Genomic DNA, 20,498 nt, shown 5'->3' with positions numbered 1-20,498 from the left:
TTTCTTTGAATTTCAAGAAAAACTTGAATTTGTGTGTTTTGGCTCCCTTAATCAACTCCAAAGTTCCACTCCATGCTTCTCTCCCGATTTTAGCCAAATCATGCTCCACTGTTAGCCAGTAACTAAGGCCACCGTCACAAAAATTAGAGGACTAGGCCAGCCTGCAATGCTAACACTGCTTCTGAGCCTCCAACAGACACATATCATTTACTAGATTTGAATGAACTGTAGGGGTTGAGCTCAGGCAAGGGGACAAAATCCTTAAAGCTCCATGTAATCCTTTTTTTAATCCAAACTGCTCAAGACGAATCATTTGGGGACTATGGTTTCGATGTAAAGTATAAATGCCAGCCACATAAATCATAGATGATACGGAGCCCTGTTCAGGCTGCATCTGTGAGGCCTCCAACAATTTGCCAGCAGATGGAACTAAAAAGCAGAGAGTGTTTCCTTCAAGGAACGTTATGCATCTGGTCATCTTATGCATAAAGACTTGGGAGGCGGGTGCCCTTCGGTCTGTTTGTTTTAAAAATTCAGCTTCTTGCCCATCAGGGTGCTTTTGTGTGAAATACCTTATTCAGATTGTAGGTTCATATTTTATAGGGAAGAAACCCAGGCTCTATACTTCAAGGGTACAGAGGATCCATGGCTATACTCTGCATAGATAAGTTCCCAAGCCTAGTTAGTCATCACCTCTGGCTAAAGCATCTCATATTTCAGGACCAGGGAAAAATTCTGCCTGAAATCTTGGAGAGCTACAGTCGGAGAAGTTACTGGGCAAGATATATCTGTGATCTAATTTAGCATAAGCCAGCTTCCTACAGTCATAATCATGTTGTTCCATTAATATATACACTTATGGCTCTGCTGATGAGTGACAAGTTAATGCTACAGTCCTAAACACACAGACATGCACACACCTTCTTAAATTAGCACTGTGATTCTGAGTACACATACCTGAAGTATGTGTAAGACTAAGTTAAGCAATTGTCCAGAGTGGCTCCCGAAATATAAAGGGAATATTTGCTCCACAGTATTAGGTTAATAACAGTTTCACTGGCATGGTTTCCCTCAGAGAACCTTGAGAATTGTATTTTGGTAGAGGCGCTGAAGATTCTCTGTTAGAAATCCCTAGTCTCCCTACCCTTTGCAGAACTACAGAACTACACCAAATATTTCACTGTAGGCGTGGGCTCCATCAACACACAGCTGATTTTATGTCAGCGTTTAGATTCATTAAGTTGACGTCAATAGACCACTGCAGCCAAGCCCCCTTTTAAGCATTAGATGTCAAGAGCTTCCATTTAAGCCACATCCTTATTGTTCCCAGTCATAATGCTTGAGTCACAAAGGCCAAACGCGCAGGTGGGATCCAAGTGGGTGGGATTTGTATATCAAATGCCTAGAAGTGTTGCCGGACAAAGTGCCTTGTCTTTCATTGAATGGCTTTTCTTACATAATTTCACCCCTTGCAAAATGTCTCATGAGTCAATTCAAGCGCTATGCATAAATCTCAGCATGGTTCTGACGTGAATCATTTTCCCCTACTATCCAATATTAAACTCAGCACTTAAGGCAGGGAGTGGCGGGATAACATTTTATTGAAAACAGTTTGCACCTTGGCAAATAAATTACATGTTCCAAAAATTACATACTGAAGAAGCCTGTTCCCCCACCCCCTAGCTCTGGTACATGGTTTTAGTCTGTCATTGGGATCCCTTGCCCCAGTGGCGTAGCGTGGGGGGTGCAGGGGGGGCCGGCTGCACCGGGCGCAGCATCTGGGGGTTAGGGTTAGGGGGCGCAAATCCACGGGTTAGGGGGCGCAAATCCATGGGTTAGGGGGCGCAAATTATTTGCCTTGCCCCGGGTGCTGACAACCCACGCTACGCCACTGCCTTGCCCTGCTGCCTAACTGATTTGCTTAACTGATCAGGACATTGTGGAAATTCATCACGTATGGATGGAGGTAGAATTCAAACATATCTTCATCTAGAATAAACAGGAGTGGCATGTCCCATTTTACTGCCAGAGGTAAAACAGTAATGTGCTGCTATGCTGCCACAGAAGCCTCCCTTATCTGGTGGTGCCCGCAAAGCAGAGGCAATGGCAACAGGTTCTGGCAAGATCTCATGAGATTTCACAAGCTCTCACAGGCCAGCCCTGAGCAGAAGCAACATATAATGGTCATTTGCAGAGATGTATCACTCTAGAACATAACTACCCCAGTGCCTAGTAGCTATTAGAAGATACACAGTCCACACAGAGATCCAGCTTGGCTGTGTATTACATTGGGAATGGGGGGGTCATGAGAGTGCTACTCACACATCCTAAGGTCAGTGTGGGCAGGCTTCTCCCAAAGTTGAAGTCACATGCTAAAAAATTCCTCTAGGTTTGTGCTCCCTTATCAACCTACAAGACTTAAAATTGACTTATTAACAGATTGACTGAAATTGGATTAAGTGCTCTTGAAACCTGTTCCCCCTCTCAAAAAAGAAAAAAAGAAGTCTATTTGTGGTAAGCTAAGTGATGGCAGAATGCACCCAAAAGCCTAGGATAACCATTGCTTGACAAATCTCTCTGCAAACAAACCAGAGTAAATGCTCAAAAAACAGGTAATCTGGAAGAGGCATGCATCATTCAGACCGAAGGGGAGAAGGGTTTATATATTTGCATTCTTATCCATACATCCATTATTTTAAAAAAGAAGCCTCCCTATTCATAGGGGGAAAGTTTATTGGGCGGGTAGCCTAGCCATCTCCCTTTTTCCTCAAGGGAATTTTGGTGCCAAATGCCATCTGCCAACTGTTTGGAGGGTTTCTGTGCCAGCCCTGGACCCCTGGCAGAACGTCTAGTGCTGGTGTGAGACCGGTGGCACCCACAACCTCCCGGCAAGACAGTTTAACTAAGAACTTGCCCCAAGTTCATTGTGTGTCCCAGGTAGGGATACGCGGAATAGAACCTCCCCATGGAATATATCTGGTCTTATCAAAATACTTTGGGCTTCCCTCAACATTTTTTTTGAGTGGAATTCTCCTCAAAATTTCACTTTTGGTGGGGATTCTACCACACGCCACTGCAGGAAAACTATTTGCCTGCCCTGTATTTAAAAGTTAGCATGTTAATATACACCTTTTTAAAGATCCTTTCTTAGGCCCACGTGAAGCAAAAAATAAGATCCTTACTCCCCCCCTTTAAGGTACTTGCTTGAGGAAAGCTGGTTACATATGGGTCCCCCCCCCCATTGCATTCTCAGTGCTTTTGTATTGACAAATGCACTCCACTGGCACCTTATTTGTTTTTTTATTGGATGCCGAAGCTTGTGTTGCGTCCCCATTCCCACTTCATGTTGATGTCAGACAAATTTACATGGATGATTACTCCCTTAGCATGCTTATCCATCATCATAATGGCAAGATGTCACCATCCCAACAAACTCAAAGAGATCACCTAAATTCTCTCAGTTTGTCTAAAGGCTGCATTAACCTTCAGAGCTTGATTTATTCTTTATTTACACAACTTCAGTCTCCCAGGTGCTTGCTGTATGTTTTTACCTCACCTTTGTCTTTGAAGCAGGTGAGTTTTCATTGTTTCTAATACCTCATTTTTCCTGAGCAGCTGGAACATGTCATTATAAACCATATCAGCCTGCCACCATTTTGTTTTCGGGCCAAAGAACCACCCATCCCTTTCCTCTTCAATTCTAAATAGTAGTAGTAGTAGTTGTAGTAGTAGTAGTAGTAGTAGTAGTAGTAGTAGTGTTATTAAGTCTCTGAGCAGCAAACTCAGCACTTATCCAGGGTTCAGTTTCCTTGAAATGAAGGTCAGTAGAGACTGTGGTCTTTTTAGGGTATATGGTTTTATTTATACAACCTGAGCATAAGATGGAGGGGTCCACGGCATTAACACCCCAGCATTTAGTTTTACCCTAGTACCTCTGGCATCTGCTTTTTAATGTGCACTGAGGTTTTGGGAAGGAGCAGAACTTGTGCACCCTTAACAGATGTCTAGAATAGAGCATTCCAGCATGGGTCCCTTGCACAACAAGCTACATTTGCTGAAATTCCCTGAAATTCCCACACAGCCATTAAAGGTGAGGAAGCCCTGTCCTCTTTTGCATCTGCCTTCCTCTCCTCATTAGAACTCTGTTCTCTGATATTTAATCTCCTATGTACATCAATTTTTGTTTTGGACAGAGTAACATTTAGATGAGGAATGTTCCCTGCTGCCCCTCCCCAAATCTATCACACAGACACATAGTTCCCACCTCATGTTTGGGCTGTATGTGCAGACTACATTAATCACTTGCTAGCTGCATCCCATTGATATGACCATATGAAGGTACCATAATACTAAATCAGGTCGTTGATCTATCTCGCTCACTTTTGTCTTGCTGTGCCATCAGTGCCTTGAACATTGTCAGCCCTGCAACTTGAGAATCTTTGAACTAAAGGACAGAATCTGGGACCTTTGGGATGTGGGTACGTTTTGCACATGATGGGTATCTTTATAATGAAAGGGGTACGACAGAAAAAGGCAATCTGGTGGCTATATTCAGGACCTTGGACACTTCCATGCTGTCACTATTTTTGCAGGTGTGATTCAGTGGCGCACACACACACACACACAAATTTTCAAGCTGTGCCGTTAAACTGGATCCCACGGTCCTGCACATCAAACTTGCTCACTAAACAGGTTTTCTGGAAGCACCCCGAGACAAAATTTGTTAAGCAAAATTTTCTCTGCCCACCACCATCTCAGATAGCCTCAGATTTATGGCTTTGCTTGCTTGGATATTGTGGCTGTGCTTTTATATCATTTATAACAGAATGACATACTCATAAGAGAAAACTCTTGATTTATCTGCTTTTTAGTCTGTTGTACTTCCATTGGTTCTCTAATGAGTCACCACTGTTGCTTGCCAAAATTATGTTGTTAATACCCATCGCTTGGAGTTAATTCAGATTACTGGCTACTGAATGAAAGTGGGTTGAATTTATCAATGCCCTTTACCAGATAATTTCTGGTAAAGATAATTTCTGGTTATATGTTGTCTCTAAAAATATAAATTGCTCTTTTAAATGCTTACTTGTGCAGAGTACTTCAGGCATAACTTGTAAGATGTACGCTGCTCTGTGAAGAATATTGTCTTGTTTGAGTCAAAATAGTGATATTAGTTGAATAGAAATCCCCGCTACACACACAAATTCCTTGTCTTTTTAATTCTTACCTTTTTCTGTGCCATTGTTTCCTCTGGTTTGTCCTTCTTTGTCTCTACATGGATCTGTTACATGAGTGATCCAAGCCTTTCAGGGATCCCATACTGAACAGGATGACATCACAATGCTACCTAGTCAGTCAGATTAGGCTACACAGTGATATCACAGAGGTGAGGTGAAAACAAACCTAATCAGCCTTGCCTGTCTCAAGGGGCTGTTGTCTCGTTGAAGGAAATGTGAAATATAAATGTAATAAAATAAGTCATGATAAATAATAGTTAGATATGCTTCTCCATGAGTATATTTCTCTTCCTCATGATTGAGAAACTAGTGGATTAGACATAACCATGACTGATAGGTGTATCAAGGGCTATTAGCCATTTTCGGTAACTGAATCTTCCCTGTTTCAGAGGCAGTATACTTGAACACTAGCAACTGGGAATGGGCAAAAAACAGAGATTGTTTTCATCCCATTCTTGTGGTCTTCTCAGAAGCAACTGGTTAGTCAAAATTGGGAAAAGGATGTTGGGCTAGATAGACCTTTGGTCTGATCAAGATGCAGGGCTGAACTCAGGCAGTAGTTGGGTGGGGTGTTCTTGTTAAGTTGCGGGTGAACATACCAGACGACACAGCGATTCTTCAAACAGCTCTTGTTTATTCACAGGCCAGAACAGAACTGAACTGAACTGTAGGGTTCAGCCAGCCTGCTTATATAGAGCTCCAGTACCACGCAACTGTAACAACTTTCTGTAACTATCCAATCGCTGAACGTCACTTTCAATCCCTTATTTGCATATGCGGACCCAAGTGAAAACTATCTACAGTATCCCCCTGCTGGCCCAGGGTGAGAACTTCAGTACATAACAGTTCTTGACTTTATATTTCACTGCAATGTCTATTTTGCATGTGTCCTTCCAATAATAAAGTAGAATTACTGAGTGAGTTGGAAACACATATAAATAACCATAGGCATCTTCTGAAGAGCAGCAGTGAATATGAGATTAATCATTATTATGCGGCAAACAAATACTGCTGCATAATGACCATGCAGACTATCAGGTAAAACAAAAAGTGTTCTGGAACTTTTGAATTGTATCTCTCTCCCCCAGCCCCCAGGGGAGAGCACTTAGGTCAAGGGTGAAATTTGATAGTTAACATAGGAAGCCCAAGGATAGCATTAAAATATACCTGAATGTTAAAAGAACAGCAGGTTACATTTTTTACCCAAAGTGTGGTTTAGTCCAGGTGGTATCTTAATTTCATGTTGGTTTTTTTAAAGTCTCCTTACTGGGTCAAAAGCCTTCAATGGAGGCAGAAGTGAGCATTTAAATAAGAGTGGTCAATAGAGGAAGCTTTTTATCAAGTAAAATGCTGTTTGTACTATGTCTTGAAGTGTGGAATCAAATTCATTTTCATCATTCTCATGCTCACTAAGGTTTTGCAGCTCAGGACGACAATACAGTGGTACCTTGGTTTATGAATTTAATCCATTTCGGAAGTCCATTCTTAAACCAAAACCATTCTTAAACTGAGGCATGCTTTCCCTAATGAGGCCTCCCACTGCCGGTGCCCTTCCACTATTTGGCTTCTGTTCTTAGACCAAGGTAAAGTTCGCAAAGTGGGACATGACTTCCGGTTTTGCGGAGTTTGTAAACTGAATAGTTTGTAAACAGGGCTGTTCTTAAACCGAGGTATCTCAAGGACTGCCTCTTTCCATAGGAACCTACCTGGAACCTGAGATCACCACCTGAGGTCCTTCTTCATGTGCCTCCTCCATGAGATATCTGGAGGGTGGCAACATGAGCATGGGCCTTTTCTGTAGTGGCTACCTGCCATTACACATCTTTAGACACTAGGTGAATATATTTCGCTTCAACCAGGCCTTGGGCTGATCAACGTCAGGTACCCTTTTAAATGTGTTGTGGGAGGGGGGGAATTATTGGTTTGTTTTTGTTCTTATTTTTATTAAGTATTTTGTTGGGGGTTTGTATTGTAATTTTCTTGTTGTGAACTGCCCTGAGATCTACAGATAAAGGGTGGTATACAAATTTAATAAAACAACAACAACAACAACAATAATAATACTACAGTGGCATGTATTTCCTCATTGTCATCTTGTTGAAGCAAACTTCACCAGCCTGGTGCCCTCAAATGGCTGTCTGTGGGTGGATGGGAACTGTCTTCTAAAACACATGGAGGGCACCAGGTTGGCGAAAACTGTCAAAAATCTCTCCTACAGGCAACATATAAGTTTTCTCTTTGCTTGAATGGAGGATGCCATGGAAGTCTGAGAGCACAACTGGGCAGACTAGGATCTAGTTTGGGGGCCCCCCTAATAGAATCTCAAACTTAGCTGGAGCCAAGTTGAAAATAGCACCTTAGAAAGAATGGCACACATACACCTAAAATTAGGGCTAATCTGAGTTGGGATCCAACAACATCTGGAGAGCCAAAGGTGTCCCATCACTGTACTAGAGGCTGCATTTTGCTTTTTTAAAAAAGGGAAAACGCAAGAGAAGAGTGGCAAACAGCTGTGAATATCATGTAGTTTGATCATAAGAAACGATGTTTAGTTTTATTTGCTTGTGCGTTTGGCGAAGTGTCATTGGGACTTCCCCAAAGTGTTCTTCGTATGTTTTGTTTTTGCATTAAATGTTGCCTGTCATTTGGAAGGCGTCTTCCATCCGAGTCGCTTTATAATTTGTACATATAGTCGACAGCCCTGGAGATAACAGGAAAGCTCCATTTGTGTCTGTCTAACTGCTGAGTAATTTCCTCTGAAGAAGAGCCTTCCTGTTCAAAATGTGAATGGATTCAGCATGGAGCAGCACATTTAAGAAAGTTTTGACACCTGATGGTTTGGGCTTTTCATATTTTCATCTCAAAAGCTCAAGAACCCAATGCATTATCTCAAAATACGTGGGACAGGAGTTCCCAGTTTTGCTATGAATGAAACTTATGGCAATTCTAGTGCACAACGGAATGCCAGTAAGAAAATGAATGGAAGATATCAGTTATGCAGAGCTTCCACAGAGCTATGGGTTGGTTAGAGAAGCTCCCAAAATTCTTCTCATCCTGATTTCTTCCTGAATTATGGCATTCCAAATTAGCTGGCCTTATTTCCAGAGTTGGATCCAGATCTAGAGAGCAACTCATACCTCCTTAGCACCAGGCAGCGGGGGGTTGGGGGTTGGATTGGGTCAATGTGTCCTTCCACACTGCCCTGCCAGTCTCTACTAGCACAGAGCTCCCCCTTTCATCCCACCAAATAGATGAGCAGTCAAAAATGCCACTGGCAGGACCCTCACTAGTGGAAGTCAACAGAAAGTCCCATTGGATCCTGAGCCAGTCCTAATGTTGCCGCATGATCTGATTTAGGCCTGATCATTGTTCCACAATTGTGTTGCTGTTATTTCCAGCTAACACAGATTCCTGAGTATGCAGATTTTTCTGCAATTTCCAGTTCCTTCCATTCATTCATGCACCCTCGCCCCCCGGCCCCGCATTCTACATTGTTAATCGGCATGCACAAACAAATAAAGTACTGCAACAACAACCAGAAAAAAGCAACCTTAATGTAGACATGATTGCACCAAAGTTCTTTTTCTTGGGTGTTTGACATCTGCACTTCAGCATATTAAGAGACTACAAAAAGAATCGTGATAAGACAGGTATTCAAATTGGTACTATTTTTCTAGAATAAGAGGTGCTGGAACTCACAATGAACACCTCCGTTGCTTTCTTAGAATGGCAATGGCTCCCACCTGAGAGGTGCCGGGACTGAGTTCCTGTGAGCTCCCCCTGAAAAAAGCTCTGTATACAATCACACCTTTTGTTTGCAGTGTTTCATGAGCGCATATTGCTCACTGGGGAGGCAGAAAGACCACACAAATGAAATGGAAGCAGCAGTTACAAGTCACTCTGCATGCTCCAATTCCAAATGTAATTTTAGAAATTATCCAAGTTAAATCAGAATCCAGGAGCAGTGCAAAACAGGAGAGCAAACCCATGGAACAATAACGCAATAGGGGGAATTCTCTCATCCTTAGGCATGGGGGGGCACCTAACATCAAGTATTAGGGAGCAGGCAGGAGCAATTTTTTAAGATTACTCAGGAATTTTAACAGGTCTCCTTTAACTGAGCACGCTTCACAGCACTATCCTGTGTCTGTCTACTCAGGAGTAAGTCTAACATGCATTATATACATTTTAAATCAAATTATTCCACTAACAAGTCTTCATGGCTGTGAACTTAACCACCAAGAAGCCCTTGTAACATTCTAGATTGGGGTGGCGAACCCTTTGAAGGTCAGAGGGTTGAATTCACCTTGGATAACCCCACGGGGGGGGGGGCTGCATGCCAACAGTTCATGTGACCACCCTACATCCTTGCACACATGCACATAGACATACACAGCCCCCCCCATTAGCCATGTAGGTCAGCTGGGGGAGGGGGGAAATATCTCCCCTCCTCACATCAAATTATCCTCTCCCCCTTCCCCTTTATCCTTCACACATTGCTTGGGAAATTTGCACATTCCTCTAATTTCTCATCTGTGACAAAATGGCTCCTTTCCACATTAATTGTCATATAATTTAGGGCAGTAAATCCCCACCTTCTAAAAATGACATTTTAATCTCACTCCTAATTTGTTTGTTATCGAATCCCAATAAAGCAGTACATGAACTGATGGGGAGAATCTTCCATCTGGCTTTCTCTATAAAGAAAAATACAAGCCCAAATAGTGCTTGATTTTTTTCTCAGAGATAAGAACACATAGCAAATATGAATTTATACCAAATAACTTCATTTCTAACCATGTTGTAGGAAAGCTGCCCTAAATCTCAACAAGAAGTGAAGCTCCTGCCCTCCCATTCCATTAAAAATACAAATAATTCTCATATATTACATACATTATGTGTTATTATATACATTATTATACATTATTATACATTATTATACATTATTATACATTATATACATTCTTATACATTTAATCTTACAGGCATGCATATACTCCAGGTTTCTTAAAAGTAACTAGCACATACACCGATAAATGCAATATAAATCCAACAATGCATAGAACTGCATAAAATGCATATAATAATAATAATAATATTTATACCCCGCCCATCTGGCTGGGTTTCCCCAGCCACTCTGGGTGGCTTCCAACAAAATTTTAATATACAATAGTCCGTCAAACATTGAAAGCTTCCCTAAAATTATGTTGTGGAAATATAGTACAGCATGGGGTTTCATATATATATATATATATATATATATATATATATATATACATATAGTCATATTTTTATTCTTATTGCTATTTTTGTAGAAAAAGAGGTGCCAGAACTCACCATGAACACCTACCTCATTCTCCTAGAATGGCAGTGGTGCCCACCTGAGAGGTGCTAGAACTGTGTTCTGGCTGAAAAAAGCCATTATTGTTGTTGTCATTTTTATTTCAATTTATTTATTGCCTTTTATCAAAAGATCCCAGGACAGTGTACAATAATAAAAACATAATACAGAGCAGGCTTTTATCTTTTAAAGGCCAGTGTATGAGTGGCTCAGACATAAGCAGGCACTTGAGACTGGTGATGGTTCAATGCAGGCAAAGCTTAAGTTGGTCCAGAACTGCCAAATTCGATGTGGAAATCCATTTAAAACAGATTCCCCCTCCATTCTGAGGCAGAAAAAACTCTGATCAGCTTCTCTTGAAATCATCCCATGATGAAATCCTCTGAAACCGCCTAAAAACGTTGCTTGTGTTGAAGTTTGGTAGCCCCTCAACAGAAAGAAAAACAAACAAACTGAAAATTCTGGAGGCTCATAGAAAACTGCCCTACAGGAACTATAGTTCCAGTATCTTTGAGAATTTTCAGGTTGCTTTCCACTGGGAGTCACAGCTTTTATTTTTGTTAAGTGAATCTTCTTGAGATCGCCTGGCGCTCCCCCATCTTCCTCCCAAGCTCAGATTTCCTATTGAAATGGAACCATGACTGTACGCATTGTCTGGACCTGACTATCCAGGCAGGCAAAATGGATGGCCATTTGGCTAGATGGTCCGGATGAAATGTGTGCCTTAGCCACACTAGACCCTGGAAAGTTTGCCAGGATTAAGGCTTGCCTTCCTCTTTTCTAGCTTTGAGTCAAAAGCATTATTACACTTGTGTATGGAGTGAATATTCATTATTGCTATTATTTATTTGCCTGTTTCACCAGCTCCTGGAGAAATTGTTCATTTTGAGGGGTCACAGAGTCGCTTCCAAGTGTGAGCTTTGTAGGGGAGCAGCTGCAGTTTGCAGGGAGGGGTGGAACCAGCCCCCAACACCCCTCACACCTTATTTCAATGGCTAGGGAAAATAGCTATACAAGACCTTTTGAGCTCTTGTCTAGCCAAGTTAGGGGGCTTCCTGTTCAGGAAGTCTCCTTTCCTCCATCTCCTAAGCCTGGCAAACTTGCTCCTTAAGCAAATGTAACCTTAGGTTTCCCAACTGCAAAAGCTGATAGGCAGATAGAAATAGCCCAATGAGTTCCATCTTCTTGAATGAGCAAAAATTGAAACCTAATTTGGCTCACGAATTAGAAAATTGCATCCTCAGCTTCTCATATATTTCTGATAACTTCCCACTTACTGGTCTTTAGCTCACAGCATTTGGGGATATAATTCTGTACACCATGAAAGAAAAGGACCCGTACCTTATTTTTTATTAAACGGTCACAGTTCCCTTTTGACATCCAGACTAAATTCAATCACAACGAGGTTATATTTAGCCTTCAGAATGTCACCACTTTGGTAATTGCTGGAGTAAAGAAAAGATAAATATAAGAGAGAATTAATAAGATGGATTTCTTAAGCCAAAACCTTTATACAGCAAGCGAGATAGTGAGTTGGAATCTCTTTATTATTTTCCTTTCTCTCCCCTTATGAGACATCTAACGAGAGTAATATTACCACCTGAGACGAAAATGACATTATATTTGAGTAATATGTATAAGCCATTTAAATGCAATCATCCCACTATTGGAACATAATTTAAACACAAATGGGAAAAAATGTTTTGTGGGAATAATCCATACCAAATGGATGAAAATGAATATAGAATATTGTTAGATTTGCATATATACACAGAATATGCTGGGAGTTAGCTTTCTAACTAACATCCTCAAGAGAGTTCTTTGGCTTCAGTAATAGGTCTGTCAGATCTCACCAGTGGGGAATCTGCCCCATTATTTAATTTAGTAGTTATGCTCTTACCAATATTTTTTTTTTTTTTAAAAAAGGAATGGGCCAAAGCCTGATTCACAAGTTATTGGTGTTGGGTTTTTACTGGAGGCACACAAGGTTACTTATACCCAACAACTATTTCTGTGTGGCAGCTGTTTCTTCTGGGCTGGCTCTTTATAATGTCTGTAGACTGGATGAACCATGATGTGATTCTTTCTCACCCCTGTTGTGTTCCTGTAAGAGTTCCTACACATATCCTACAGTAATACAAATCAGCATCATGTACACAAGTTTGGAAATTTCTTTGCTGGTTTGGAGGATCCACAAGAACACAAGACTGGACACAACACAGGCATATAATAATAGTAATAAATAATAATAATAATAATAATAATAATAATAATTTATTATTTGTACCCCACCCATCTGGCGGGGTTTCCGCAGCCACTCTGGGCGGCTTCCACAAAGACTAAAAATACACTAATATGTCATACATTAAAAACTTCCCAGAACAGGGCTGCCTTAAGATGTCTTCTGAATGTCAGGTAGTTGTTTATCTCTTTGACATCTGATGGGAGGGCGTTCCACAGGGCGGGCGCCACTACCAAGAAGACCCTCTGCCTGGTTCCCTGCAGCTTTGCTTCTCGCAATGAAGGCCCTCGGTGCTGGACCTCAGCATCTGGGCAGAACGATGGGGGTGGAGACGCTCCTTCAGGTATACTGGACCGAGGCCATTTAGGGCTTTAAAGGTCAATGCCAACACTTTGAATTGTGCTCAGAAACGTACTGGGAGCCAATGTAGGTCTTTCAAGACCAGTGTTATGTGGTCTCGGCGGCCGCCCCCAGTCACCAGTCTAGCTGCCGCATTCTGGATTAGTTGTAGTTTCCAGGTCACCTTCAAAGGTAGCCCCACATAGAGTGCATGTATGAGGAAGCTGTCTCATACAAAGCTGGCCCATTAGTGCATCAAATTCAGTATGTTCAGGGATGACCTCCAAGTGGTGTTGGACTACTATTATCACCATCCCATTGACCATGCTGACTGGAGCTTCTGGGAGTTGTAATTCAACAACATCTGGAGGGCACCATGTTAGTTACCCCTGTTCTGCATTGGCTGCCCGTGGCTCTCCAGGCATTCAGACAGAGAATATTTCAAGCTAACCTAGAGATGCTGGGACTGAACCTGAGACCTTCTACATGTAGAGTTGAGTTATAGCCCTTCCCGGGACTGTTAGAATCATGCCACCACAGCTAGGAAAGTCAACTTGGGCCCTCAAGTAGAGGAGGAGGCCCATCCAGGGGATATTTCCCCTCAAATGTAGAGCTGACCCTGTCAAATGGGAACAATATACTGCTAGCTCTTCAGACTCTTCCAATTAAGGCTGTGTAGGAAAAGGGAAATCTTATGTTTAAGGGCTCTCTTGGAGGCGCGCCTCCCCTACACATAGAAAACTAACATGTCAAGGAGAAGAGTTTAGATCTTCTTAATGGATTTGTGGGGGTTTTGTGGGGGAGGGATAATGCAGTTCCTTGCTGGTGCATGAAGTAGTAGAATCCTGGGGGGAAAACAATTATCCTGCTAATTTGCTAAATGTATATATACCCTGGCCTTCACAATGCGAGCTGTTTACATCAACACCATTCAGCACGGTTGTGAGCATTTTCACTTAGAGGCATAGAGACAGCAAACTGGTCAATATAATTAAACATTTATTGGTTTACAAAGCGACCTGTGAACTGCAGGCATCTTCCTGATAAAGTACATCCCACTGTAATATATAAACACAAAATTAAGTATTAAACAATGCTCCTGTCTGGAGTTCAAGCAGCAAGTGCAAATACAAGCATAATTAGGGGTTGACTCTGCTTCTGCTGACTTTCCCTGCTCCCGAGAGCATAAAGATTGCACAATGTACGGAATGCAAACTCCCATCACCTCCTTAGGACCCTGCTTTAAATCTCTTCTCTGGTTACTGCCCTTCCTTTTACTGGAGGATTTTATCTTACACTGTTATTAAAAAAACATGTTGCTCATTGAAGTAAATGTACTGTATTTAAGTCTTGTATAAACACACAGTTTGGATGGACTAAATGTGTAGTTAGGGATTTTAAGGCATACTCAATTAAGCACACATTTAGGCATGTGAATTATTTTCACAATAGCCTCTGATAGTTCCCAAAGAGCACTTATAATATGCAGTGAATATAGTTTTCGTTTTATGGGTTATTGATCCAATGGATCCTTTGAGTCCTCAATGGTTACCCCGTCAATGAGGTCACAATACACTACACAGATGCCCAGAATCACTGTTAATTCTACCAAATGAACCAGCACCAATGCAAAACAGTTGTTGTCACGGAATAAACCATCACCATAAAGGGAAAAAAAGAAAACTGGAAGTTGTGGTAAGTGGGTCTGATCTGAAACTACCACCAGTTTTCAGGAACATATTCAGCAGAATCTTGGGGCGGGGGGGGGGGCGGAGAGTCCTGTTTCAATGGCCTTTTATTTTATAGTGGTTTATTTTTTATTTATCATCTCTCTCTTGTGTTCATGCTTCTCATATGAAATCATCACATAACTAAAAATGATTCGCTATGTAGCATAGTGATGCCATTATGTTTGCTGTGTGATCCCTGATTGGCTGGGATAACCCATATGATCAATCTATTGTCTTCACTTTCAATTGTCTTAATTTACCTTCAGTGGTATCATCATGTAGCCAAATTGTAATGGCTATGTAGTGCAGCAATAGCTACTCATTCATTACATAATCCTCATTTGGCTGGGACACAGACACACCCAACATTCACACACATCAATACTCTTGGAAAGAAAGGGTAGCAGTAACTGTGACAGAAGAAATGATTCCACGGCGATTGTAAAGCAAGGACTAAGGCAAAAGAAAAAGAAAAGGAGTGAAAAGAGGGTACATTTGCACAGTCAAATGGCTTTTAGGGAGATAGTTCGACACACCCAAATCACTATTGATTTGTTGTTCCGCCTGGCCTTTGGCTTGGAGCCAATTTGATTCCCTCCCTCTCTTTCTTTTTTCTTTTCCTTCTCCTCCTGTGATGAGGCTACATTTTAATATTTCAAAATTTTAATGTTGTATTTAAATTTTTTTTTTAAGTTGTAATCATTCAACTTGTTTTTATTATTGCTTGTAAACCACTCTGAGCCTGGCCTTGGCTGGGGAGGGCGGGGTATATATATAAAAAAATATTATTATTATTTCACACACCCCCATTGAAACTGGAGAATATTTGGTACAGCCCCAATGTCATATGCAATGTTACACACATAAATTTGTTTCATTTTTTAAAAAACTCCCATCAATTTTCAGGCTTAATTGTGAATGCAATGCCTATATTTTAGCAGAATTTGAGAGATATTATTAATTTTTCTCTGAATTGTCTGCTATTGATATCAAACCATATCACTTTGCAGAGAGGCACAAGCAATAAAAGATTCCTGTCCCAAGGAGCTTGCTTCCACATTGACTACGTAACATCTCACCCACTGAAATCAATAAGGCTTAAACATGCTGAATTTCAGCTCGTGTACGTTGCACTTTTTGAAATGTATCTCTTGGGATTCTTCGAAATAAAGTTGACGTACAAAATTCTAGACACATTGCTAAGGAGGTGGGGTGGACTCTCTAAGCTTTCATATCTTTGCATTGGCTTGAAAACTAACGACTGTATGGTTTTTGAGATTATAGTCACTTCACAGGAACAAGCTCGCCACCTGTTAGAAACTGCCAAACAAACAAAAGTGAAATTGTTATAATGCACCTGTGTTGCTCCGATGAATCTGTCCAGAATGACGGAAGCAGAATAACATTGGCAGCAGCAACCTCAAATCTTGACTATCCCTTGATGCACATCTGGGCCTTGCTAGGTCCAACTTGACCACCAACTTGAGTAAACATTGGAGCAGCCATGCTGGGCCAAAATGGATGACAATTGAAAAGTGAGCTGCTTGGAACCTTTGCTAAATCACAGTGACACATTTTGGCACCTTAGGTCTCAGGGATAAGGTGCTAAAGAAAACAACAATGGGCACCTCAACAAATGTGAAATTATAACATTACTGGATTGTTTTAAAGACTATGCAAGAATATGAATAACTGCCAAAAAGCAGTGATTTCATTTACGCTTTTCCTTAGATTATGGCCGGCCTTTAGCAGCTTCTGTCATGGGTTTGCTTAAGTGATGAATTTGAGAGGCAAGATGGAAAAACCTGGTCCAGTCACTGATCAATATAAAATATTTCACAGGCTCATTTTTCTCTCCTCCTTTTTAGCCCTTGGTCACACACACCTCTCCTTCACCTAGCAGAAAACAACATGATCTGGACCCACACCATTGATTGGGTGACAATGACCTTTATTCTAAGGTGCTAAGAATGATAAAAAAATAAAGAAATCTAGGTTTCCTAATAAAAAAAACAAACTAAGGCAGCTCGGGAAGTTCTGAGGACAAATCTTCAGCTAGATAAAAAAACAGCAAGCCTAAGCTTCACATTAAAACAACTGATTGCTTTGACAGCACAATTATAATGCTATTCTTATGTCACTCTTAATCTATATTTTCTAAATGCTATATTGCATTATATTCTGTTTTACTAAGTCTTTATTCAAAGCTCACAATATGATTTTCTATATGAAAATTATGCTGTTCTCTGAATGAAGCTGTGCATATAGAAAAATTGCTCCCTGACACATCAGGACCAGATTAAATCATTTGTTTTATATTTTATGATTTTATAATTTATAATGATTTAATTTAAGTATTTTTTAATGAGTAAGTGGTTTATAAATATCTCTTTAAATAAAAACAAATAAACTGCACCACCAAATTAAACATGGGATATATCTTTTCATCACTTAAAAGTCAGAGGAGATATAATTAAAGTGGCATTGTGTGATACTGATCTGTATCAAGTTATCTAGCCACACAAATATTTTGATATTGTTGAAATGCAAGTGAGAGAAACATATCTATATAATTCTGAGATTGTCAAAGAAACATGTTATTCAAAGGATAGCAGCCTGACAGAGACACAAAGATTTGTGTGTCTCGAAGACCAAGAGGAGTGTATCTGGGAAAGGGCAGGCCTGATCAGGAGAGAAACCATTTTAGTAATTGAAGGTCTTAATTTTATTCAGAAGGCATGGCTTCATGATACTCATTGACATCAGAGAAAACCTCAAGGGGCTCAACATCTGTGTGCTTGCTGTTGTTCGGGGGCATGTCAGATTCACATCACTGAACAACACAAGCAGATAAAATGTTCAGAAACACACCTGCCGCTAACCAATTTCCAAGAGATGGTATCTCTGCCGAGTTGCCCATTCCAGTTGATTTTAGTCCACCTCAACCACACAAAGCTGCATTTCTGCTACACAGAAAGCTCATGGATTATCCTGCCACAGTGGTGCTGCTTCTTGACAACTTGTGGCAGTTGCTCAAGAGTTCATGGATGCCAGGAGACAGGTGCCTAGCTTGAATAGTGCAACCAGAATTCTCCCAAGGTAAAATAGTTGGGCTTGAGACATGGGGAGGAATTCAATATTGCACAAAGGTGATCGGTCTGTCAGGGCAAGCATTTAGGCTTACTAGATGGAATAAGCCCACCCTCTCATCCCTCCACAAACTGTTCTGGGGGGGGGGGAGTTCTTACTGTTGGAGAAAAGGAAATGCATTTAATCCCCGTGTGCTTTTAGCTAATACATATGTTACTTTAAAACACACATGTCTAGTGATGTAGCCACCTCCTGTTTATAGCTTCTTTGTCTAAGTTAACTCCACCCCTAAAAGCTGAGACATTTTGAGATTGGGAGATGTCTGCCATTTTTCTCTCTCTAATCACTCATTCTGTAAATAGTTCCTGCATGAATAAAGCCATTGAATTCCAGCAACTATGATTATTCAAATCTAATTCACCCAAGCTGCAAGGTTTGCTAGCACTTCCAACCAACCTCATTCACAGTTGTTGCTGCCACCAGTTCACGAACAATGCATAATTGATTACTTTTCTTCCCATTTGCACTGTGTTGCATTGACATGAACGGAGTAGAATAATGTAACTTAATTAATTTGCATATGGAATTAATTTACATACTAAATTAATTTAGTTGCATTGACATTATGTAAAGTACATCATTTCATCACAGTGGACAACAAGAGAAATAATATTTTTGGCAGAGAACAAACTGAAGCGGAAGGGAAACAGCGTTACATGTGACAAATACAGGTTGGAACAAAAAGTGATGCCTTCTTACATCCCTATGCACCACAAACATTTCTGAAGAACAGCTCAGCATAACCTCTGTGCAAGCTTCTTTTTTTTGCAAGCAAATCAGGATGAATGCTCAATAAACAGGTAACCTGGAGAAGACTGCTCTCTTAGGCAGAGCCTGTGTTTTGCCATACACATACACACACAGAAACAAACACACATACTGTGCATGGCTACTATAGACACTTGAGAAAGAAGAATAATCCACTGTCACCACTTTCACATTATGTGCAAAACAGCCTTTCAACAAGATAACCACTGTGTATTTTCAGGTCACAGAGGGAGCAAGGCAGGCATAGAAAGAACAGGAGAATCATATCCTTTTTCTCTCCTGTAAGGTAAAAAACAAAAACAAAACCCTGACAGGGTGAAGAGACAAGATGACAGCCCATAAGAGACAACATTAGCACATTACTATTTTAGACTGCTATTTGATTTTGATACCATTCCTATTTTACTCTTAGAATGATATGTCTAAAAATGATGGTTGTCCTGGACATCAGGTGAGGCTGTCAATTCCTGTTCTCTCCAGGTCATCCCTGGACATCTGGCAACCCTATCTTAATGTCACTGCAATCATGCTTTGCTGGCTTGCTACATCCCTCAAATGAACTGTGCTCCAGATGATATTTAAAGGTCATCGCCGAGGACTGCGCTCTCTCTCTCTCTTACCCTTGACTAAATCTCCCATGGCACAGGATCGAAAGAAATTCTCCAGGTGATGTTAGCACCCATGAGAAAGGGTGTGTGATTTCTCAGTATGTCTCTAAACTTCTTTTTCTGGGAGCAGGCAGTTGTCTGGTCAAGGGCACAGTTCCTTTGCTTTTTAATACATGGGTATTTCCACCACTACCACCTTCGGATGCTGAGGTGTGGGGAGTAGACAGAGCTATGAGCCCCATGTAGCTGACCTGCACCCACTACACAAGTTTGCTGCCCCCAAGTGTAGTGAAGGATACTGTCTATTCACTACCAGTTCAAATGGTATGTGCCATCTTGACCTTCTCCTCAGGCAGCAAAATGTCTTGAGCTGGCCGGGATACGTAAGCTATTGCTAATCAGTTCCTCATTTAAAGCACAGATACATCTAGCTATATTGTCCCAAGATGACTGACAGGGAAATAATTCAGACAAGTCTGAAAACAAATACTCAAATTGTCATGCAAATAGACCCATGGGCTATTGATTTTTCTTCTTCAAATCAGGAAGACAGTGTGTTAATTGTGACAACTGTGTCTATTTTCTGCAGAGAAAAGGGCTGTTTATTCCAAGGTTATCCATTCTCTTCCTCTGAAGATCTGAAAAAGAACTTAAGATACTACCATACAGATTCTGTAGGCCTTATACCAATATAAGTTCAAATTGTTTTTCCCGCCTGACCATGTTCTCTGTCCTAAAACAAGGCTGAATGACAAACTGATTGTGAAGCAAAATGCTTTTGTTTTGTTTGTTTTTTCCTTTACGTGCTAGAGCTTTGAAGTTGCAAATGGAGGCAGGGAAATGGTGCAGCTGTAGCCCCAGCAGTGAGCTGCTTAATTCACTGCTTTGTGCTGTTTTCTGGTGAATTCTCTGAAAAATGAAATTGAAGTGAATTCAGAGAGAGATTCAGATAGAGAAGTGTTCATGTGGGCGAAAGTGGGTGAATGTTGAGGTAAGAGTGTGTTAGTGGGCAGTGGTGTAGGAAAGGGGGTGTGGTGGGTGCGGTCTGCCCTGGGTGTCATCACTGAGGGAGTTGACAAAATG

General features: G+C 41.0%; 2 long non-coding RNA genes across 4 annotated transcripts in view; one reads left to right on the top strand and one right to left on the bottom strand.

The window, feature by feature from the left end:
- LOC308476948 overlaps positions 1 to 5,313 on the bottom strand; it is a 33,620-nt gene extending 28,307 nt beyond the window's left edge. For all 3 annotated transcript variants that reach the window (XR_013986258.1, XR_013986259.1, XR_013986260.1), the window contains exon 1: positions 5,228 to 5,313. This is a non-coding gene — a long non-coding RNA (uncharacterized lncRNA). The remainder of the gene's footprint in view (positions 1 to 5,227) is intronic.
- An 8,896-nt stretch (positions 5,314 to 14,209) lies between these two features.
- Positions 14,210 to 20,188, top strand: LOC308476998. The gene is made up of 3 exons (XR_013986329.1): positions 14,210 to 14,854; positions 19,288 to 19,473; positions 20,005 to 20,188. It is a non-coding gene; the product is annotated as an uncharacterized lncRNA (long non-coding RNA).
- The last annotated feature ends 310 nt before the right edge of the window (positions 20,189 to 20,498 follow it).

The sequence above is a fragment of the Podarcis pityusensis genome, assembly GCF_964106645.2.
Source record: "Podarcis pityusensis genome assembly, chromosome: 5".
NCBI lineage: Eukaryota > Metazoa > Chordata > Lepidosauria > Squamata > Lacertidae > Podarcis > Podarcis pityusensis.
Note: the sequence above shows the minus strand (reverse complement) of the source record. Positions and strands in the feature narration are given on the sequence as shown.